Source organism: Cavia porcellus, unplaced genomic scaffold (genome assembly GCF_034190915.1).
Source record: "Cavia porcellus strain 051 isolate PalLab524CR breed Dunkin Hartley unplaced genomic scaffold, mCavPor4.1 scaffold_10, whole genome shotgun sequence".
NCBI lineage: Eukaryota > Metazoa > Chordata > Mammalia > Rodentia > Caviidae > Cavia > Cavia porcellus.
In genome coordinates this window covers 28,599,869-28,624,492 of record NW_026947493.1, presented here as the reverse complement: position 1 = coordinate 28,624,492, position 24,624 = coordinate 28,599,869, and the positions used below count along the sequence as shown (strand labels likewise).

The following is a 24,624-nucleotide window of genomic DNA, read 5'->3' as shown; positions in this document are numbered from 1 at the left end:
CTGAGTTTACTTCCCATCACAACCAATTAAGGCTATTTGGTTTCATTAAAAATAGCATTTTCTCATTTGGGAAAACATTTATCTCAAGGAAATTCAAATTTACCCACTTGGAGGCTCCAAGCTGGTGTCAAGTTAGTTACACCGCCCTCAGCCAGGAGAAAGGAAGGGAAGCAAACACTATGGGCCTTCTTTTCTTCATATTAAATCTTCAACAGACATGAGTAGGTAGAATCAAACTTCATTTTTATCCAGCTTTTAGATTTAAATGTCTGTGCATGCCAGACATATGCAGGGCTTGTAAAAGAAGACTGTGGCCATCAAAGCCACTGTGTCCTCCAGCATGGCCAGTGCCTTTCATGAATGCTGAGGAGGGAAGAGAGGCCAATGTGCTTGGAATGGGGAGAGAGGCTGGTATGCATGGAATGTAGATTGCATCCAGCCTCAGCCCTGGCTGTGAATAAAATGTGTTCTGGCTTCTCTGCACATCACCTGGCCTGGAGCCCCAGTCCTGAACTCCTCTTTCCCCAGGCCTGACTGTGGTCTGTTGAATACTGCGAGCAGGCTTTACTTTCTTTCCTGTAAGCTATTTGTCTGGGTGCCATTTTTGAAGTAAGACAGCTCAAGAGATAGAGATGAGACAAAGTAAAAGAGCCAGACAGGACCCAGTTCAGCAGAGATGTCTTATGACACAGCGCTCTAGCAGGTACTGAGGTCAGATTTGGTCACTGGAAGGGGGCAGATCTTTGTGAGGTCTCCTGAAAAGTTGTATTCATATTGCAGCAGTCATGCTCTTGATTGGCCAAGAATGATGGCTATGACTGCCAAAGTTTGGGGGGAACTCTGCCCACTGAGTTTCATACGCAGCCAGGTAGAACCTCTTAAGCAAGAATGGAATTGGAAACACGGTGTACGGGGTGGGGTTGAAGATGGATGATAGTACCAATCTGTCTTTTTCTTAGCTTATCCTGACATGCTCTCCTGCTCTCTGAGCTGTCTGAGGTGAATGGGGGTGGATGCGGAAGGAGTGTTTATGTTTTTTACCCTTTTGTGTGACTATCTGCTTTTCACTCACACACACACACACACACACACACACACACACACTTCGGCAGTACTGGGAATTGAACCCAGGCCCTTGCCCATGCTAGAAAAATGCTCTACCAGATTTACAATCCCTTTTAAAATTTTATTTTGAGACAGGATCTCACAGAATTTTGCAAACTGATCTCTGACATACAATTCTTCTGCCTCAGCCTCCCGAGTAGGTGGGATCACAGGCATGTGCTACCGTGCCCACCTGACCTTTTATTTCTTGGGAAGGACAGCAGCAGTATATGATGGAGGAATAACAAATGACTCATTTAGTTAGCTCCTGAGCCCATACGAGACCTCACTAATTGATAGTGAGTCCTTCTCCCCGAATCTGATAGGGCTTCCTAATCCTTCCCCAAGAAGGAAGGCAAGCGGCTTCCACCAATTAGTCGAGATTTCCATGCTAGATTAAATCTATTTGCCATCTTCAATTTAAGTTAAAGTCTTTCTTCCCTACCTTCAGCCGGAGGGTATTTCTGTCTCTTACAGTTAGGGAGTGATTTTTTAAAAAATGAAACTTTCACAATTTATATATCATCTACAGTCTGAACTGGTCACGTTTTCAACCAAAATCCTTTCAAAGCAAGAGTATTGAGAGAGCCTTTGGGGACAATGTCTTTAAACTCAACCATTGATGGTTGTTGTGTAACTGGATTGTTTTGACTCTTGCCTAAATGAAAGTGTATTTGAAACCTGGAGTACATGAGGAGAAAACTATGTTAATAACAAGCATTATCCTTTATTGGGCACTTACAGAGTGCAAGATGGTGCACTGAACTAATTATTTCACAAATGTGCTAAGTAGGTAATATTATGATGCGGTGTTATGGAAGATATAAGTGGGCCGTGGAGAGGGTAATTTGTCCATGTCTACAAGTGCCATAGCCACAAGTGGAACCCAGAGTACCTCCATCTTTATCAGATTTGCAAGCTTCATTTCAAATTTAAGTCACTGGCTGTGTAACATACTGTCCAGCCTAATCTGTTTACTTCAGGGCCATTCCCTGTGCTGCATTTGATTATTTAGACTTCCTGAATGTCATGCTGTGCTTCCTATTATTTAAATTATATCCCTAAATGCCTTACATATAATTTCAGATTTGCACAAAGTTCAAATTTTATATGTGCCTCCTGTACCTTGTTTAGCTGTCATCTTCTGTGATATGTATTTTCTCCTCGCACTGGATGTTTGGATGTCAGTGGAGAGTTCCTGTGACCTAGGACATGCCTCAGGGTGATAGGACCCCCTTGTCCTAGATATAAATCATTCTAGCAAAGGCCGTTCAGTTCATAAATACAGTTAGCTTCTCTCTTCCTTCCCTTACTATTCCCTCCTCAGCCATTTAGAGACACTTTTCAGGTTTAGATTTACATAAATGGGAGAAAAAAAAAAAAAAAAACCAGTGTAGTTATTTAGCTCCATCCTGTAGTTTAAACAGTGGGATACTTAGCTAATTTCACTCATTTTTTTAAAAATGTGCATTAGTAACCTGACACTCCATTAATTACTACATTTCATATTGGGAAGCTAAACTTGCTGTTTTAGAAGCCTGCTGGAAGAAAGACAATTACCTCTGCAAGCTACCTCCAAGTGTTTCATATTTAATATAACATGTTAACATAATAATGCTGTTTTATAGAGAAAAGAGGGCAAATTATATACTAATGATAAAAAGGCTCCTTTTAAAAGGAAAACAAGGAGATAATGAATGTTGCTTTTTCTTAGGATTAGAGAAAACACACCAATTTGAACAGGTTCCTAACAGATGCCAATAAATCTGGTCAGGTTTGGGTGCTGTAATTGTACTGTACTTGATTGGCAGTTTAGAAGTTTTCTGCTACTGGCTTTGATTCTTCAGGAGACAAAAAACAGAAACAATCTAGAAGGTACCCTTTTTTCTCCCAAGCTATGTATTTTCTGACCTCCAAGCCTAGGGAAGATAGAAAGTAAATCCTTCTATAGATACCATAGAGAAGCACAATAGCATTAGAATAGCTTTGTCTCTTGTAAAGTCAGGATGGCAGAAAACGCTAATGTTACCAGCAGGAAGGACAACCTTTTTATTTAACTTCTGTCTTCTTACCACTTTTTAAATTTACCACTCAATATTTTTCACTGCTCAAATACCCCAAGAATACTTGTAGACTGAAACTGAAGGAAGGTATGTTATTAGCAGCCTGTGACTGTCGTCACAAAATGTTTGACATCTTTCATTCTCCACCTGGGATCCCGTAGCTGACCTGCATTATGTCACTGCTACATCGTTGCATCTTATTCGATCTGAAAAGGTGAATGTGAATGTGTTCTTTTCTCCTGCTGCAAAGAGCAAAACTCAAAAATATGTACAATTCAGAAATTGGTCCAACAAAGGACAAAACTTTCATTTAATTAAAGGTGCTGAGAGGGAGCTGGAGATAAGCATGAAAAGGGGCCTGCTGCCCATTTTCCTCTGGTCTTTTCAAAAGACAATGCTTTAATGAATATTTTGTGAACTGAATGAGAGAGGAGAAAAATAAGAAATGATTTGGGCGCAAATTTGAAGTTGATAACCTTGAGTAAAAGGGAGAAGATGAAGTGTTTAACAAGTATTCTTGAATAAAAAGTACAACAGAAGAAGTTGGGGACAACCTTCATTTAACTCTTTTAAATCTTTTGGTTGACAGCTGGGGCTGTTTCCTGTCTGTTTGAGAACTACACCATGTGAGCAGGATGTTTGCTGTTTAAAAGTTTGACATCAGATTATGCATGCTTCTTTTCACTTTGAAAATGAGTTTTCAGGAGAATCCTTCACTCCCTAATAAATTAATGAGGTGCTTTACCATTGGTTATACTGGATAGAGAAAGGTTTATTTGGAAGTAAATTTGAAATTCCTCATCTGGTAAAAACGTCTATTCTCATTTCAGATAATTAGACGGCATCTCTCATGTGATGGAAGTTTGCTTTGAATGGTCCTTGCTACTTCACATAGTCAGATGCATCTTTATGCAGTAACTTTGCAGGTGATGTGTAAGATTTTCATTGTTGTGTGCCCATTTCAATCATTGGCTGATGTGGAACAGCCAGATAAGTCACAGAACATGCTGGAGGGTAATTTCCTTTTGAACTTGCATAACTTCGGAATGCCACTACTATGTTGAATGGAAAACTGTGCAAACTCACATGTAGAACATTTTATGAGTTCACAGCCAGCCTGCAGGGTAGGTCAAAGAGAATTCAGAGCTGGAAAGGAAGATATTACTGAGCTGTCCAGATAAATTCTGAGGAAAGCTAAAACTGCTGGGGTGAAATAAAGTGGTGTTAGGAAGTAATTCTCACATAGCTGTGTACAGAATTTCTTATATTTGTTGTTTGTCCTACATATTGAAAAACATCAAAAAGTAGTGTTAAATTGAAGAAATACTAAAAATAATTGAATGTGTGATTAAAATGACACTCTTTTTTTTAAGCTGCCAGTAGATTGGGAAATCAAGTTTGTTGAGTGGATGCCAATAGTATGAGAAAAAGAACTATCTAAAAAGAGAAATTGTTAAATGAGGTTCAACTGTAAAACAGAATAATTCTCTTCTATGAAAGAAAATATCAATAGAAACTCTTGACTTACGTGAGAATAATAGAAACAGGAACTTGAAAGGAGCTTGTGAAACAACTCGATGGTAATGCTATTAAAATAAGGAAATAGAGAAAGAGCAGCATGAAGTGATTTGCACAGTTGTGTTATTACTGTGCCAGTCGGAAACTGCAGAGTCCGTCACAAACTGGCTAAAGAAAAACAGTGAGAATTTAGTGGCTCACGAAACTGAAAAATCCAAGGGTGGGATTGGTTTCCAGATCTCATACAGATTATTGGGAACCGGTCTTGCTCGCTTCACTGCTGTTTTCCCTCAAGCAGTAATCTTCTTGGGGTTCCATTTTACCACCTCTTTAGGTTCAATCCCAGGAAAGTTGCATGGATTTCCTTTCCATCCTAAGATCCCAAGGGAAGCTTCATTTGCAAGGGTGGCAAAGAAAGTATTATCCAAAGGATATCAGAACTTGGTTGCCATAGGTGGTGGTCTGCTACTCAGTTGTCTGTATTCCTGCCACTGAGGACATCTCCACGTTTCCTGTCTCTGCCTCATCAGCATCAGCCACCTTTTTTTATCTTTTGTACCATTGACCCAGCAAATATTTGTGAGTGTCTCCCATGAATGAGATGAAGTAGCAAGAGTCTCACTGTCAAATAAATTTCCATGTGGGGGAGAGAAGCACTGGGCACCAATATCCAAAGCCAGGTGCTATGGACATCAATAGGCATAGCTGTCATAGACCCGTTGGACTAAAAAGAGACTCTGTGCAGCTTTTATATAGCTGCATTGAGGACTAACGTCTATGAAAGGATTGCTGCAAACATGAATAAATATCTTCACAAAAGCCATTTATACATCATTTCTGTCATTTTCCAAAATAGATTGGAATCTCTCAAAGTGAAGGGTACAAAGTACCTGATCTGGAATTACCATGTTAATTAATCTCAGGGCTCTACTCTAAACTTTCAAATTCCTTTTCCAGGGCTTGGGAAGCTGTAGTTTTTTTAAGCTGCTCATGTGAGTTCTGGGGTATGATAACATTACTCTCTAAATGCTCACACTGAGCCATTGGGATCCGGGGAAGAATGTTAGTTAGAACGCCAGTTTAATATTTCATTGGTTAAAAAAGCTTTATTAATGCCCATCATATACATTGCAGCTGGGGTTTTGTGTTGTCTATGATCTAGAGAGTTAGGTATTTTATTTGGTAGAAATTCAGTGACAGAATGAGAATAACAAAGTATATAAGCATCTAGTTGCTTTGAGCATATTGCAGTCAATTGCATTTTATGTATGCTTGTTACTATGCAAATCAATCTGTTTATTAATATTATGTTTGTAACTCAGCCTCCTAAACTCCCCAAATAGACAAATAGCTTAACCAACATGTTATCTACCAGCTATCTTTGGGGTGGGGGAAGGAAAAAACAAAAGAGAGGGACTGGGGATTTAGCTCAGCAGCATAAGCGCCTGCCTTGCAAGCAGGCAGTTGTGAGTTCAATCCCTGATAAAAATGAAAAAGACAAAAAAAAGGAGAATCTAATAAGATGACATGAAGCTGGGCATAAAAATGACAGATTGTCAGTATAATTTTATATGTGCTTCTATGTGCCCTATCATTTGTCATGAACCTCACCTGAAGTATGTTTTATTGTTACTGAATAATAGAATGATTAGCATATCTTAAAATGTTCCTTTCACATTTTCTTTTGTTTTTAACTTTTATGTATTTTTAAAATGATCATTCTGTGTTAGCAATAGATGTGTCTAACTTAGGAGTAAACCAAAATAGTAGGCACATCTTCTGAAAAGTGAAGAAAGCTGTGTTCTGTTAAAGGAAGAAAGAGTGGGGGGTGGTCCTTGGAGTACTGGGGCTCAATTCTGGCCCATGTGGTGAGCCTTGATTTCCTTCTCATTCAGCTCTAAAGAGTAAAACAGGGAGCGGGCGTGTAGGTCAGTCGTACAGTGCTTTCCTTGCTTGTAAAGCCCCTGGGTTGCATTCCCAGCACTGTAAAAAACATAAATAAGGCAAAAGAGAAGAAGAAATAAGCTGCCATTTAGTTTGAGATTTAAGCCTTGAGGAAAATAGTCACATATATTTGCATATTAATAAATTGCTGTCTTTCTGTTTGTCAGACTTTTTTACATATTGCTTTGTTGGGAGAAAAAAGGGAGACACCAGTGTAGCCAGGACTTAGTGTACATCACACATTCATTTTTAAGTTCTTTTTTTTTTTTTTTAAATCAAGTCTCTTGATTCCATATGTTTTTCTAGTTTAAAAACCATTCAACAGAAGGAATGTGTCCATGTGTGTTCCTCTGGCTTGGGAAAAAATTCCTTTTTTCCTAAGGCTACATCAAAATCTTGACAGATATTTGAGGGTTATTTTTCGTGGTTTAATATAGGCTGCATTCATATTTATAAATGTAATTGCTCTCCAAAGGAAATCAGTAATTTGTAAGCAATTATCTGTATTTTTGAACTTCATTGCCTTGCTTTTAATACATTTGAGTCTTGTCTGGCTGGTGCTTGGTATTCCAAAGGCGTGAATTTGTTTTCTGTGGGAGAGATAAGCATGACATCTTCACGCCTATGGTGCTGAGGGCACAGGAGCACGCCTCCAGGCTCCTCTCAGGATCTTCAGAGACGGGAGTCTTCCTTCTGAGATTTCTTCTCATCTAAATGTAAACTAAAATACGGAGTTCTCCTGCCCCCACCCCTGGGGCTTCTACAAGGGTCACAAATCTCGAAGTGGTGGTTGGATCACTTGGTTTCTTTGCCAGGCCAAACCAACTATTCATGCACACTGAGTTTTCTGCTGCTGGACAGCATAAGCTACATGACTATAAAATGTTCAGATATGAAATGTCCAGCTTGTGAAATGTACATGGGTGCACACCTGTGTAACTTGTGCCAGCCACCCTGAGATGTAGAACAGGTCAGCGATCCTAGAAGGTCCCTCCTGCCCCTCCAGATCAGTAACTTCCCTGTAATCCAGAGCCACTTCAACACCGTCTTGGGTCCTCTTCTGTCCTCTTTCCTCTGTTTATGATCAGTGATGATGGGTGCTGCTTTCGTGTGACTTACTGTGTTAAAACACGATTCTTGGAGTGCTTAAAGGACAGCTCCGAAATTTGTTGAGCACTGTTTAGAGATAATCTGCCTCCAGAATCTTCTGTCACATCTTCAGTGATATTCATTTAATGTAACAGTTTCGTTTCTCCATTTCATTTTCTGTCTCCAGTTGCTCTTTGATGTGTGTGTGTCACCTGTTCAGAATAGTTAAAGATTTACTCCCTGCTAACCCATTTGTAAAGGTCAGTTGATCTGATTAAACTGTTGTGCATGCATAGTGGTGGGTGAGGTGTACACAGCAGGGGGTTTGCTGCAGGTGAGTCTCGGGAGCTTCTGGTTTCACCTGACTTGCCTGGTTGCCAGGGAAGACTACAGAAGAAGAAACAAGGTTGCAGAGGTTGAGGCAGCTGCGCTGCCTAATGAAATCAGACAAGATTATGTTGGGATATTTAAATTCTGCAGGCATCTCAAAACGGAAGCCATAAAACGGGGATTCCTATTATGTTCATTCCTTTTTCCAAATCACATGCTTCAGTCTTAATAAAACTGTACTCTTCCTTCATCTATCAGCCAACAGGGCATTCAAAAATATGGTTCATACCATACAGTACTTACAGAAGAGGGTCATGTATGTTACCAGATAGGCTTACAGATGAGCTGTGAAGACTGAATTACAGCTCTCTTGGGAGCAAAGTGTCGCCACAGCTTCTGTAATTCCTTGGACAGACAACTCAGGGGTGTGACTATGCATGGACAGGAAATATTTCCTATAGCATGTAGCACTTAATCTTGAACGTTTTTTCAAGATGATAGGGAAGAATTTTCATGGTAGAATCATGTCTTAAGCTTTTCTGTTTCTGGTGATTCTGAATTGATACACTCACATCACAAATTGCTATTGTGGTTAATATTGTAATTAAGGCTCAATTATCTTTCAAGTATTAATGGAATTGAGTCCACACTTTTCACTGCATTGAAAAATGTAAAGCAGTAATTATTATGGGACTGTTATTATAGCATTATACTCATTTTAAAGATGACACTGTACTTACTGTTTTACATTTTGGATTAGAATTGCAAAACATGTTAGGGAGAAAAAAAGGTGGAAGTACAACAGAAAGAGAGCAGAAATGGCTCAAATCATTACAGCCAAGCCTGCTAATGAGAGAACAGCTACTGTTTGTTTGAGCTTCTGACATGGTCTAGTTCCTCTGCTTTACGTGATTACAATTGTCTTTCTCATCAATCTTCAGCACTAGGTGCTGTTGTATTTAATTTGTTCCTCAGATATGGAAGACATGCACAGTTCTTTGTATTATTTCCCACAGCTTCCTTAACAAAGCACCATGAATTAGGTGGCTCAGAACAGATGTACAGTGTCATGACTCTGGAGGCCAGAAGTCAAAGCTCAGAGTGGTCACCCAGGGCTCTTTCCTTTGCAGGGCTGCTAAGGAGAAGCTCTTCTGTGCTTTTCTGTTAGCTTTCTGGCAGGTTGCTAGCAATCTGTGACACTCCTTGGCTTATTAGTGCATTATTTGCTTTTGTCTTTGCATGGCATTCATCCTGTGTCTGTGTGTGTGACCCAATTTCTTCTTTTTATAAGGATATGGTCATATTGGGTGAGGGCCTATCTTAATGTCTTCATCCTAATTTGCTGGTCTGCAGAGACTTTATTTCCAAGTAAGTTGCCAGTCACAGGTAGAGGGGTACAGGACTGCAACATCACTTTGGGGTGGGGAGTCAGGGGATTAAAACCATAACATTTCCAATGTGCACCTAGCTAGTAGACAAGCCAGAACTGAGTCTCAACATCATGCGATCCCATAACCCTAGGCTCTGAAAACTCTGCCATTATACATTAAGGAAATTCATATCTAAGTATATTTTATGTTTCTTAATTCAGCAACAAGTAGCCATTGTATATCATTTCCACTCAAGACTGTCTTCGGAGTATGCTCTGGTAAGAAGTATTGGTCCTGTTCTCATGGAATACTAAGGCACCTGTTGCTTGCCTTGTTCTGTGGGTTGGAGTATTCTTTTGTGTAGTCCATAAATAGCTAACAGTGTCCCTCAAGAGCAGTGCTGGCTTCTGAAGCTGATCTTTTCTTGTGTTATGTGTGTTGTGGGATGATCGGCAGCATCCTTTGCTTACTAAGATGTGATAGAGCCCAGTGGCATCTCTGCCACAGTTGCACCAACCCTAAATGTCCTCAAATGTTACCTGATGTCTCGTGTGGGGCAGAATCATTCTGTATGAGAACAAGGAATTTGGAAAGGAAGCAAGGAAGGTGCTGGGCTAACGGGGATCGCCTGGCACTCGCTGAGTTCATCTTGGGCCTGTGTGCGTTTTGGTGATGACTGGGAGAATGAAATGAAGACTGACTTGAGGTGCTGTGACACATTCATGCCCAGGCAGGTGGAGTGGGGAGCTAAAGGCTGAAAACACTTTGTGCATGCTCTTTGATCAATTTCCTTTGTTTTTTAGGCATGATAGTTGTTTTGGAATAAGTGAGAATAAAGATTTATTTTTTCCATTTGAACAATAAAGGATCATCTGTTTCCAGGGGGGGAAAATTGAGTCTGATAAGAGACTGAAAATTCATGTTTTTAGTTGCTCTGTGGGATGATATTTCACTTGAGATCAGGTCTCTAAAGGAACTGAGGTCTTCAAGAAAGGGTGTGGTTGACCCTGGTGACACCTGCAGGACAGTTTGTAAAAGTTTTTTCCTGGTCATTAGGGCAGGAAGCCACAGCCATTCTCAGCCAGCTGTCAGGGATTTCTGACTTTAGGTCCTTTGCTTCCTTCATCCTCCAGTTTATGCGGTTTTTCTTCATGTCCAAGTAATATTCTGCCAGCCTCTGCCCTTGATGCGTGGCAGCAAGGCAGTGTGGCCTGCCAGCGGCTGTCTCCACGTGTGGGAGCTGTGGGGTGGACTCAACTGCCCACAGCTGTCCTGAGAGCAGTTTCTCCACTTTTTTTTTCTGAACCTCACTTTCCAAGTCTTTAAAGTGAGGATTCCACCAGCATACCCATGTAGATAGAGTTGTCAGGAAGATAAAATTCTCAAATCTTTGTAAAACACTTACTCTGTGCATTATTTCATGAAGGGGGCTCACACAATGACAGATTATAGTTTTTAAACTTGTAGTCTCTGCAGTTCTGTTTCCCCAGAACCCATTCCATCCAGACTCTAATGGTCACCTGGACAGCAGCTCTAAAGCTGCTGCTTGCCCTCCCAGAACTCTGCTTCTACACCAGTTGTCCATAAAGCAACACATGGAACCGGAAGCAAACCTCTGATCTTAACAGCCATCAACAAAGTGTAGACTAAGACCTGAGGTGTCAGTGGAGAATCATTTTAAAGCGTCATAGAATATCATTTTTAGGACAGGCTTAGGAGTCGCCTGGTCAGTGAGTGGCTTCTGTGTCCTCATTTGGAGGCTGGTTCTGTGGATAGGTTCACTTTGAAATGTCACTAAGTTTATGCCCAGTGGCACTGAGGACTCTGTAGTATTCTTTAGGTCAATATTTAGTAAAGTCTGTGGTATTTGATTCCCATTTTAATCTTTCTTTGAGGATGCTGCTGTCTTGTACTCGTGACTTCCAATATTTACAAAAGAAATTCTTATTGACAAATCTTTAAACAGCACTGAGTTTAGGGAGTAAAATTGAACTCATTGTTTCATCTCAGTCCCTGCACTTTCAGTTCTGAAAGTAACAACAGTAAGTTTCTTCAGATCGTTCCAGTTTCTGCTCTGTGTTTCTATAGTTTCCTTCTTACTTGAAAAATGGGGTGACTGTCTGTATAGTAGTGCTTAATTTGCTTTTTAATCCCATCACTATATCAATCCTCTTTACATAGCAGATCACCATCATTCTTTTTAATGGCTGCATAATATTCAACATTTTGGATGCTACATCTTTTTATATAATTAATTTCATGTAGATTGACAATGAACTTTTCTAGTCTATTAGTGTTATAAATAATGCTTCTTGAACTCCCTGAACCTCCCTTATAACATCCATGGCACTGCTTGAATTCCAACTAAGGTGGCCAATTTTAAGCATCTTTTAGTTTATACTTTCATGCTTAAGATTTGAACAGCCGGTTTCATGAGAATGGCTCTTGCTGGTTTATGTCCCTCTGACTTTGGAAGTAAGGATCCAGACTTCTTGGGACGTTCCCTGTTACATTATTTACTATAGATCTGATACAAGGAAAAGAAGTAAGTATTTGTGCACAGCGGCATTTAACTTACTGTCTTTCTGATTGTTTTCTCTGTTAGCTAATCAGGATGGGTTATGAATGGAGGCAATCAATGATTATTGGCTGATGCTGTCTCCTGTAGATTCTTGGCTTTATAAAGCTATGGCTTTGATAGTTTATTGTTTTTAATCTCCTTTAAACTCTGTTTTTATTCTGAATTATTAACTGTTGCCTGCTGAGATTTATCTAGCAGAGTTTCAAGATACTCTCATTAATGGTTATTGACCCCTTTACAAATCAGCAGAGCATCCTCTGCCTTAGACCCATGGCCTGAAAACCTTTGCCTGGCTTCCTCTGATTGTTAAGGGACCAGTTAGACATGGCAGGGCAGTTGGAAAGTGCCTCTGGCATTCTCTGCCCTGAAATTCAGATCGTGTTTAAATGAATAGATAGAGGGTTGCACAGTTGCTTGGAAAACAAGTGCATTAAAATGTCAATGGTAGAATCAGAGTTGAGTTTATAGGTATCCACAGTAAAATTCTTCACCCTGGTTTCTTATTTTGAATTTTTTTTTCGTAACACAGTTTTGGGGACAGGCAGGAAGAACATGAACCAGCATGAGAAGATATGAAAATCTAATAAGCAAAAGTCATACCATAAATAATTCATATTAAGTAACCAATTCAATAGAAGTATGGTTTTTGACAGATATTTAAAAAAAGAATGAGGAAGATCATGTTTATAACATCCCATTTATTTTGTGAAATTCTTATTTTGTCTTTGGTGTTAAGTTCCAACCCCAAATTTTTAAAGATTATATTTAATCCTCCAACATTAAAAAAAAAATCACCACCCAAACTTATCTGATAGCTTTATCTCAATTTTCCATATATTGGAGCAGAGGCTTTGAAAAATTAAATAATTTGCCCACAGTTGCTGCCACAGGTGAGGTCGAGCTTTGACCTTAGCCTCCTGTTTTCAAATAGCATCTTCTCTCTTGCCCTACATTTTGTCTCTGATTATGCCTTATGTATTTTCTTTGGATTTCTGAAATCTAAAGTCACTTTCCAGGGAATTCATGGGAAGGCAAATCCTTCAGCCAAGAATGTGATCAAAGCTGTGATCATGGCCCGCTTTCCCCCTCACCTCTGCGTTTGACTGTGAGCCAGAACCTCTGTTTATATCAGCCCCTGATCAGCAGCATTGATGCTTACCTGCCTGCCTGTGAGCTGCCTTGTTTTGCTTTCTAATTCTTTAGTATCTTTCTGAGCAAAGATAGGGCTTGGGAGAACCAGTACTTAAAACACTAGAATTTTAGGGCCAGATAGGTGAGAAACTATTAGTTTAAATAAATATGCTTTTCAATAGGGCAGCTTTGTTAACTGAATTAATAATCTACATGGATGGGAAGCAGCATCCCCCCCCCCCGTCTCTCTCCCTCTCCCTCCCTCCCTCTTTGGCAGCCCTAGTGAGATTATTTAGTACTCTTGTTTCATTGCAGGCAGAAATAAATGAATAGTGAGCTGTGTCGTAAGATCAGGAGGTAGGGAAGTCAGCCCCTGTGTGATGCTGAGCTGTGTCACTGAGGCCGACACATTCACTCCTTCGGGAGTGCTTTTCTGATGAGCCTGGTGCTCTGAATTGGGTCTAAAATCACCTTATTTCTTTGGACCTGTGGTAGCAATTTTAGTTTTGTCCTTTTCTGTTTTGATTTTTCTTTCATCTTTTCCTCATTTCAAGGGGGATTTTTCTCTAGACGAGCTATTATTTTAGTGATTTTTTTTTTAAAAAATGTGCATGTGTGATGGAATAGCAAGTATTTGTGATGGAACAAACACTTTGCTTGGCCCCAAACCAGTCTAACTCTCTCTCCCTGGGTAAATAGACATCCGTTCATGTTATTTTCCCGGAGTGGGGCTTGGCTTGCTGTAGTTTGCTATATCTGTATGTATTCATATACAACACACATTGTGGTGCATGCTATTTTAAAACCAAATAATATTTCTCATCTTGACTTGCTCTATTAATAACATATTTTAAAGAACTTTCAAGTTTAAGAGTGTTCAGTGTTGTTGGATGCCTGCTTTGGTTTAGATAAGAAAAAATGTTTCCCCAAAATCTTACGCTGGTGCTTGGGTCACAGGATTCTCTACTTGTCTGGTTCACTGCTGAGTTCAGTACCTGACTGTACCATTAGGAGATGGAGCCTGGCTCAGTGACAGGGATGTGACCTAGAAGGATGTATTTTTATCTGTGCCTCCTCCCTTTACTCTGCCTCTTAGCTGCCACAACTCTTTAGAATTTCAGTCCTGATCTCATGTGGTCTAGAGTTTTCATAGAAATTTTCAAGAGTTGCACAAGCAAGAAGAGTTAAGAATCACTACCATTAAAAAGTCTATGAAGGTGTCTTAATAAGGAAAAAAAAAAATCCCTTTCCCAGGACATGACCCCGAACTTGCTAAGTAGCCCACGCCAGCCTTGAATTTGCAATCTTCCAGTCTCAGCCTCCCCAAATATATTCAAAGCACAATATTCTAGATCCATTGACCCACCTGATCTTAACAATGGTTCTGTGGAGATTATCCCTAGGTCATTCAAGAGCATTTGGGAAGCTTCTAGGCTGTCTTGCATATGTGTTCTCAAGAAATATTTTGCATGAACTTTTTTCTTAGGAAGACCTTGGCGACATTCAGCAGTACAGGGCAAAGTGCCATTTTTGGGACAAAGCTGTGTGTTTCATGCCTTTGCGCACACTTTCTCAGGGACTTTAGGCTGGGAGAAGGCAGGGAGATGCAACTGAATTGACACTGCAGTTGTTAATTTTATTTAGCTTAATTGCAAATTTATGGCATCATAATTTCCCCAGAACCTATCATTGGGTAGAAAATACAATTTCAAAAGTGAGGAAAGAACTGTAATGGGAACTTTGGGTGAATAAGTAACAAATAAACTCAATTTCAGGTTTCTTGTATTTCAAAATGGGAGACATATTGCTGATTCCTAGTTGGTTTTGAATGATTTATAACCTTTTATTTGTGGTTGAGTGTTGCAGTCTATGTTGTCATGGAAAATCTATTGAATTTATAGGTCCATTTACCCAAAATGATTTTCCAGACTTCATTTCATGGTGAATCATGTGGCTGTTACTCCCAAGTACAAAGCAATTTCTAAAAAGTTTTATATTACAAAGAGCATAAACACTGTGGTGATGGTTCTTGTGTTTTTGAAATACAAATGAGTTCCAGATGCACCCAGCAATACTCCTCTCCTTGATTCTAAGGAGTGAGCCCCACTGCAATCCAGAACCAGCTTTTCACATTAAAGCACCTGTTCAAGGAAAGAAAGTGGTGTCTGAATGGAAAACAAAGTCATGACTGTGTCCTGGGGAGTAGATGAGAGCCACGTCCAGGTTGCCATTTGGGGGCAACATTGCAGGTGATCTGCTTCTCCCCATCAAAGCTGCAGCAGTGGGAAGGCAAAGAAAGACTGAAAGTTCTACCCAGGGTATTGGCACCAGTTAGCACCCCACACTAGTGACAACCAAAACAGCTTTAGACCTGGGTAACTGAATTTCCATTGAGGTGCTTAATCACCCTGGTTAAGGACCACTGCTCTGGAAGCTTCTGGCTTAGATCCCTAGCAGCACTTGATGGTGAGTAGTTCTCTTTGCTAAGCCATTCTGATCAAAATGTCAGAGTCAGGCAAGTCAAGTGTGTGAGACTGCCATCAAATCCCAGCTTTGTTACTTCTCAGACCTAATAGCTTACCCTGAATTTCATTCGGTATGAAACAGGACAAATGTTAGCCCCTCCCCCGGAAGTGGAGGTGAGAACTAAAGCAGCTGACGTAAAGCCTTGGAATGTGTTGGAGCAGCCGTCTTGGAGTGTACTGGGGCACAGGCTGCCTTCTTGGCATCACCTGCAGCCTCTCCCACGAGTCAGAGAGAGCACGGAGAGATTCTAGATGCCCAGGAGTAGACTGTGAACCTTGCTCTGTCAAGCAGATGAATTCAATCTGGCCTTATTCCCCACATTTAGAGTACCTACATTCCATCACGTAGGTGCAGAAGAGACAGTCAAACGTGACTCTGCGCTGTTCTCCAGACTGTGAGTATAGGTCATTTCAGTTTCTAACTTACTGCCATCTCACTAACTTTATTTGCTGACAGCTGAAGTAGAATATGTAAGGAGGGACATTCACAAATAGGTGTCCAGCTGGATGTCTTTTGCTGTCCTTGTAACAGTGCCTTGATAAGGAGGAGAACTTAGAAACACACTCAGTGCCTGCCAGAGTTCCTACTTCCTGGGGGAGCATCCTGCCTGCCTTTAAGTGTGGACTTTTCCCCTGTTATCCATCTTTCCTTTCTCCTCTCCTTCCCTCTCTGCTTCCTTCCTTCCTTCCTTCCTTCCTTCCTTCCTTCCTTCCTTCCTTCCCACCCTTTCCTTCCTCTTTTCTTCCTTCTCTCCTTGCTTTCTCCTTTATTGCCTCCTTCCTTCCCTTCCTTCTTTATGCTTTCCTCCGCGGCTTCCTTCTCTCTCCTTTCCTTCTCCTCCCTCCCAATTTTGGATTTGGCTTATTGGATTCTGCTTCTGACTCTGTTCGCCTGTAAGGTTGCCTAAGGTTGGAGACCATTCTAATGGACATTCCATTGTATTACCGTTTCCACTTATCCATATGATTATTGGTTATCATTTGGGTCACTTTTATAGTGAACATATTGCAAATAGTCTTCTTACTTATTTGTAATTTTCTTCTCTTCCCTTTTATTCTCTTTAACTAAAATTTAAAGACATATGAACAAACTGGTGTTTATAGTATGCCAGACATGGTAGAAGATTACTTGGTTATTGTATTTAATACTCACTGTTACCTAGTAACATGGATTTTATTCATTTTATTCAGAAATGTTAAGACTGAGCAAGCATAACTAACCTTCACTGGACCACACAGATTGGGAGGACTATGGTTTATTGCTCTCCTTCTTAAATACGTGGTATGGTGATACGGCCACCATTCCACCAGATGCTGAGACTGCCTCGTTTGTTTACAAGCTTATGCTAAACTATAAAAAATAACTTGTGAATTATATATTAGTAAATCCCTGAAAAATTTACTTACCGTAGCCAGCGGCCTGAACTCTTCCCTATTAAGGGATAGGCACAAAACTTAAATATTCATTGGATTAATCACATGCATCACTGAGCCAGAAACTCTGAAAATCAACTAATAATTAGACTTATAATGGAATAAACAGGTTACGCCTAGGTACTCTTTCAAGAGATTCCCCAAATCCTCCCAACCCATTTGTGTAGCTCATAACTTTGGTGTATACGTTGTCTTCCAGCAATCCAGATTTCTGCTATAAAGGAGTTAAAGATAATTCCATGTTCCAGGGCAAGTGAAAAGGGAAATGAGTAAGACTCACCGTGCTCTGTGATTAATGATAATTTATAAAGCACGCCTTTCAGAATGTTTATTTCAATGCTACCCTGACTGCAAGATGCAAAATACCTGCTATTCTTTGAAACTTGGCTCTTCTAAAAATACTCTTCCAATAAAGACTGCACAGAGCTCCCTTGTGAGCTTCTTTCTAGTACCATCTGGCCTATTGAGAGGTTTGATTTCACCTTAATTTATATATCTTTTCTCATAGGGAAAGTAAGAATAATTATTATTTCCATAATAACAGGGAAATGAGAGCTGTTTAGATTGTTGTGATTTTTCTAAAGCACGTGCTTCATGCAGGTTTGTGAGCAGATCCTACAAGGTCAGAGTGACCTGGGCTTTACAGCCGTGACCCCTAAACTGTCTTCTCCACACAGCTTGGGTCCTGCTTATGTCTTCATCTCAGCTTGCCCAGTTCTGCCTGCTGCATGGACACGGGTCTGTAAGATTCAGAGAGCACTGGGTGTAACAGGGCCCACCCTCTCCATAGCCACAGCCTAATAGAAACAGGTAGATGGAGATGGTAGGGGGCAGAGCTCAATGCAGCACAGAGGTCACTGGATTCTAGCAGTCTTGCCCTGTGTCATACCCGACACACACATATAGGTGTCTCTTTGCAGTCTGAGTTTTCTGTTTTAGAGTGAAGTCTAAACGCTGGAAATTCAGATAGAATTTCTTCAATGCAATCTGGAAGCATAATTTCTCCTTGTTCAAGAGGGAGCTTGTACCTTCAGCAGATTAGGTGAGACCCAGCCATATTAAGCAGCAGGGTCTGCTTTACTCATAATGCCCACCAGAGTTAAGTGTTGAGCACATTTCCCCAAAATTTATCATGAATATAATAAAAATCCTTTTTAAAAAGTAATAAAAACTGTATCCAGAGTTCTGTACTCAGAGTATAGAACTCAAAGCATATGTTTTTATATATTATGTAGTCTCTCAGTTTTCTCCTTAAAGTTCAGAGACTTTCTTTTGTTTGAGCATTAAAATTTCAGGCCAGTCATTTAGGAAATTGTTCGAATTTCATGTAGATTCAGAAAATGTAATGTATGTACTTTCTGTTTAGCAGAATCATACCTCTGGCCACTTAAATATTTCAGCATGGTTTTGACGTATTTTTATACCTTCCGAACCATTTACTCTGGTTTAAATTCCTTTGTTCTTTCATTGTCCTAATCGTCCCTTGCCACTGGTTTTATTTATTCTAGGGAATAGCAAGACCTTCTTGAGGGAGTTTATGGGTCCATCACTTGACTGCCCTCATTTCAAGATACTCAGAACCCCAATTACTTAATTCACTCCAGGAATAAATTAGTGGCATTTGCCGTGAACAGCACTGGGAGCACACTCTTGAACCAGGCAGACTTCCCTGCCTGCCTGCATAGATTTTCCTGTCTGATAGATTTGGCCTATTGAGAGAGTTAGAAAGTCATGTGACACCTGCATGCAATCTGGTTTAATAATGATTAAGATACAGCAGAATTGAAAAACCACATTGGATTAAAAAATTACTTCATAAAACCTCAATTCTGAAATCGTCAAAAAAGTAAAACTTGCAGGTCATAAGGTGTGATTAGCTATTTACTTTGCTTCACTACACGTTTTTATTCCTAGGCAACCATGCCTTGCTCCCCAGCTTCCTCCAACTGGCTCAGTGTAGGTTAACACAAGTGTGGTTGTGTGGTCAGAGAAACATGCTTCCCCTGTGGTGCTGTTTTCTGCACCTCTTCTGTGATTTTTTAATTCTTCAGTTGCCTTCTGCATCACCCTTCATGTCTCATCCCTCCCTGAGCGTTCTTTCCTGCAGCCTCTGTTGGTCTCTTATATTAAAACTTCACACCAGCACCCTGGAGATGTCTGCCGGACCATTCAGGATCTTTCCTTTTCCCTGATCTCTGTGCTGTTTTCTTACTTAATTCATCTTTGTTTTTTATGTTTATCTTAGGCCACAATGGGGTATCTGTGGGAGAATTACAAGTTTTCACGGGGAAATAAAACTGTAGAGCTTTCTAAATCTGCAGAGGCTTTTGGATTTTCCACTGTGGCGCCACGCACAGTTCTTCTTTTGTTGTCCCAGTAGCCTGAGCACTGCCTGAGCCACACAGCTGTAACGTTAGAGGATAACAGAGTTCACCTTCAGGAAAATGTCTCCAAGCTATTGCCTGTGTTAAATTGATATTCAGTTTATGTATCTCTGCTTGACCATGATCCGTTCATTGTTTTATGCTACTTTGTAATACGTTTATTCAACTCTAGCATTCAAAAAAATTAACCTTGTCTCATTAGTGATATTTTAGTCTTCCCAGGCATCATTTGTGTTCTTTCTCACTAGTCATGGTGCCTTAACCAGAATGAACATTAAGCAAATCTTGTTGCATTTTGGAAGGCAGCCACAGTGATTAAGGCCTTGAACTCTGATGTAAGAAAGGTTTTCTGTACCAACTGTCACTGTCCTTCCTTAGGAGCTGTATAAATTTTTGGAAATCTTTGCTTTTCTGGCAAGTAAAATGAGAATTATGGTATGGTACCTTACTTCACTGGTATTAATGCATAGCAAAACAGTACCTGGCATCCAGTAGGCCCTCACTAAGTATCTGAGAAATGATATTAATAATAATATACACAACTGTAATTTTCAGGTTAGTTACTTTCTGTTCATTAAGTCTGATGTGAACAATGATACTCATTGGAAACCAGGGTGTACATGATCATGTGTGTGTGGTGTGTAAAATCAAATGGCAAATAGTCTTTTTAAGGATAAGGGGAAATTGCGCACCACAAGAGAGAAGGGAGAATAAGCGGACATGTGTGACTTGTACCTCTCATCCTAGTACCCTGGGATGACAAAGTACCAGCTGCCATCACTGCTCTGCCCTGTGCCCACCCTCACCATTACTTGGTGGCAGTGGCCCCATTCTGGTAGGCATTTCCCACATGTTTTAGCAGGTGCTCCCTGGTCGTGGACAGGACTTGAGTGTGATTCCCTTTCTCCTGTGAAAGATTGTTTTTCACCTGTCAACTTGTACCATGTGATATTTTTGCTTTTCTCTGACCTTGCTTTGGCTGGAGAAATGTCCCAGCCATGCCAACCTAAGGTTCGGGAGGGATCCATCTTGGCTTCGGTTCTCATCCAGGACTCTAGAATCCTTGGCCTTCGGGTCCTGGCCTGCTGTGCGTCTTCCACTGGCTCACTGGCTGCACCTCAGGCCACTGGGTTCTGTGATCTGGAGACCTGTGTGTCCCAGGCAGTGCAGCATGATGGAGGGACACCACTTGTATAAAGTCAAAGCAGCTTTCTTCCCCCTGGAGGGAGGCTCCCGGATGGAATACCTTCACTGATCCTTAAGTTATACACTGTTTTTGAAGAACCAACATATTCTTTTCTCAAATAGTATATTTGGGAAACATTGAGTTAAAATTATTGGGTCTTTAAATAACATGTCCCTCATAAAGAACCAGAACTCACTCAAAAAATGGTTGATTTTAGAGGAAGGATAGGAAAAGTGGAAGTGCAGCCCAACACATCTGTGTCTGTTAAAAAGGAAGCACATAAAAATAAAACATGATGGGAACATGGCAGAATGACAGAGGAATCTTTTTGAAGGATGCCCTGCTAGCCAAATCTGGGACAGCTTGATCATCCAAGTAAATGACATTAGTAATGAATATAATAATAATGAATGGCGTAAGTCAAGAACAACAGTAAATAAGTTTGCCTAGGTGTAAGTAATGAATGCCTAAGTGCACTGTGGCAAATGGGAAGTTATTCCTGATATGAGAATGTCATTAATGAAATATAAGAAATAGAGGAGTTAGAAAGTCACCAATGGGTGCAAGAAACAGTGCGAAACATTAGACGGGGACCAAGATATCACACAGAGTATCTCCTTGCAATCTGCTTTTTAATTTCAAAAGGAAAAGTAGTGGCATTATCGTTTAGAAAGCTGTCAGACGACACCTTAGCCATGTGATCAGGGTAAAGACCTTTCATATTGGGATAAACCCACAGCGTATGGTTCCTGGTTGCATGCGCTAATAGACCCAAGCAGCCACTGGTATGGTCTGCCCCAATGTACCACCTGAATCGAATTGTGGGAGAAAGGCACAGCATAGAAAGACAAAAATAAACAGAGGAGTGGTATCAGATACCATTGGGGTGGGAGGGGAAGACATAGGTAGACATGGCTACTTGGCAGAGTGTGAGCCTAGGCTGGATCCTAGACCCAGAACCAAACAATGATCCAAAATGTCCAAATGATCTATGAGTTAGAAATAATATTGCATCCATGTGAAATCTGCTAATTTTAATAATTATATGTAATCATTATGCAGCCAATGCCTTTGTCCTTAGAAATTATGCTGAAATATGGAATGATACAGGGATATATTCTCTGCCATTTGCTTTCAACTGGTGGGGGGGTCATGCAGAAATTGTGTGGTGTGTGTGTCAGTATATCTGGACACATGGGAATGTCAAAGCGAAATGAGGTAAAGAATATATAGAATAGTTAATAGATTTCTTTATTGTTGGGTTTTCGGTGTCTGCTCATTTCTTGTACCAGGTTTCTTGATGGAGAATTGTTAGGTAGCAAGCATCACTAGGTCTTCATTACCAGACAGAGCACACTTTGAGGAATTCTGAAGCAAGGGTCTTGGGTATGGCTTTTGAGAACAGTGCAGAAAGTAGGTTTTTCTCAAAGTGCTTGGTAGCTCCTCCTAACACCTGCCAGTGATGCCTTTGCAAAATAGATTTCAAGCCTGGATCCACATGTGACTCAACAATAGCAAAGGATGTTTAGAGTTTGTTTCACTCAGCCAAACCATATCTCTTTATTTTCATGTTTGGGATAGTTTCAGATGTTCTCATAATTCAGTAGACCACAACTGGAGAGAAATAACAGGGAAAACTGGTATTTCCAATCTGTGCTCTTGTTCCCTCTTTGAGATGTGTTGTTATCCAGATGGGTATCCAGGTGGGTATCCAGGTGGAAGGGGCTCAACTCAGATTTTCTCAGAATGCTTTCCCTTACCTAGTTGTAAATGAAAATGCCCTGAAAGAGATCTTAAAGTATTTTCTATCACACACTATTCAGGTGATGCACTAAACAATAGCACCCTGGAGCATGGGCCGAGGTATAGAAGCCTTTTGTAAACCCACTTAATTTGAGGGCCTGCGGTAAAAGGAAAGTGACGTGCAGTTTTCTGAATATACCTATGTGGAGTTTTTTTCCTGGGCTAGTAGGGTTGTACCCAAAGCAATTCACCTTGTGTTAAACTGTTTTGATCTATTCCACATGGGGAGTGGCTTTTTCTCAGTGTAAATTCATGATGTCTTAAACTGTCCAAAACTAAAGGAAACAAGTTTCTGAGAAACTACCAGAATCAGGTATTGTTATTCAGTCATCAGGGCCCCATTTCCTTTGGATTTGTCCTTCATGTAGTTACTGAGTTGGCTTCGCCTACTGGGAATTTATTGTTCAGTGTCACATCTTCAGACTCGTACCTGGTGTGTTGTGCTTTAGTCTGTTATAGAAAATCCCATCATATGGAAAGTGGGGAAATGAAAGAGGACTAAAGATGGACATCTGAGTTTTTGTTCTGTTTCACTTTCTTTTGGTAAGAAGTAAAGTCATTCTGGAAGACTCAGTGGAACTAGTTCTTGGTAGAATGTTCAGAAGTCTGCCACGTGTTAGCCTCACCATGCACCCGTGATGGTGGCATGGTGAGAAGCATGGTAGGGGTGGGGTATGTGAGCATGTGCTGTGTACTGCACTAATGTGTCTGATCCTCATCCATTGGAAGAATTTGGCTTCACACTCAGTGAAAGCTGGTGCTCAGGAAGTAGCTTGCTGGAGGCTTCCCAGGCAGGTGGGCCAAGAAGCTGCCTCTGTGGCCTGATGTTTTCTGAGTCTTTTTTAAATATCAAGGCAGTGTGATCAAGCATTCAGATCATTCAATGATTATTAAATTGTATTAACTGTGTTTTGGGGGGAAGACTTTATTTTCATTAGCATGTGTTTGCGGGGCCTACAGTTTACAGTCATCTTGGAGAGAGGGTATATATACATAATACAACTTGGTTTTTGGTTTTTTTTTTTTTTTAATCCTCTTTCATTTCCCTGCTTCTTCCAAATCTCCTTTTTCCATTTTTGTTCTTGTTGATACTGTTAATCTTATCTCACACTTACGATACATATTCATTGAGTTTTGTGTATACTAATAGTGAACTAAACAAGATTATCATGAAAACAGTACCATTCATGGTAACATCAAAAATAATGAAATACCTAGATATTAGCCTGCCTAGGTATTAGCATAACCAAAGAAGTGAAGGACCTTTACAAAGAATACTACAGTACTCTGGAAAAGGAGATTGAAGAAGATGACAAAAAATGGAAAGATGCCATCCCTTCTCCTAGGCAGAATTGATAGGCAGAATGAATATTGTTAAGCAAATCAGTGCAGTCTCAATCAAAATTCCAACAACATACTTGACAGACATAGTGAAACACAATCCTAAAATTAATATGGAACCTGAAGAGACCCAGAATAGGAAAAGCAATTTTGGGTAACTGGAATGAAGCAGGAAGCATCACATTACCTGACCTCGAGCTGTATTAAAAAGCAAAAATAATAGAAATGGCATGAGACTGGAACAAAAACAGACACATAGATAAATGGAATTGAATAGAGGATATCTGTGTTTTGATTATTGAATAAGAAATGGAAGCCAGTGCAGTATAAAAGGAGCTATTTAAGGTTGGAATCAGAGCACCTGGAATTTCAAATCTCTGACGTTTAGTCTTAGGCAATTTAATGTTAAGTTCCTGGTGCACTACCTCCTCTCCTCTACTTGTGCATAATAATCCCTGTCCTATCTTCACAGGACTTGTTAAAAGCATTAAGTGAGATAATGTACAGGGTGGCTCTTTCCAGGCGGTAAAATGTAAAGTGCGCTAGTATCATTACCACTACATTTCTTGGTGAATTTCCTAAAATACATCCTTTGGACTATTTCTCAAAGCTACTGAGATACTCCTTCAATTTCTCCTTCATCACTTGCTTGTAATTTTTTTATAAAAATGTGCTCAATTACTATTTTAACTTAGGGAATGAACCCCACAAGCTTAGTTTTGTACTTCAAGTTGTTTAACATCAATGAAATCTTGCCTCTTAATAGGAAAATTTCACTGTGCTCTGGGTAATAAGTAATAAAGAAGTATGTGTGTTATTTA

General features: G+C 40.2%; 1 protein-coding gene across 4 annotated transcripts in view; it reads left to right on the top strand.

Moving 5' to 3' along the window:
* The window catches only part of Ptprg (protein tyrosine phosphatase receptor type G), a 671,458-nt gene that overhangs the window by 426,688 nt on the left and 220,146 nt on the right, over window positions 1-24,624 (top strand). The gene's annotated exons all lie outside the window — the stretch shown is intronic.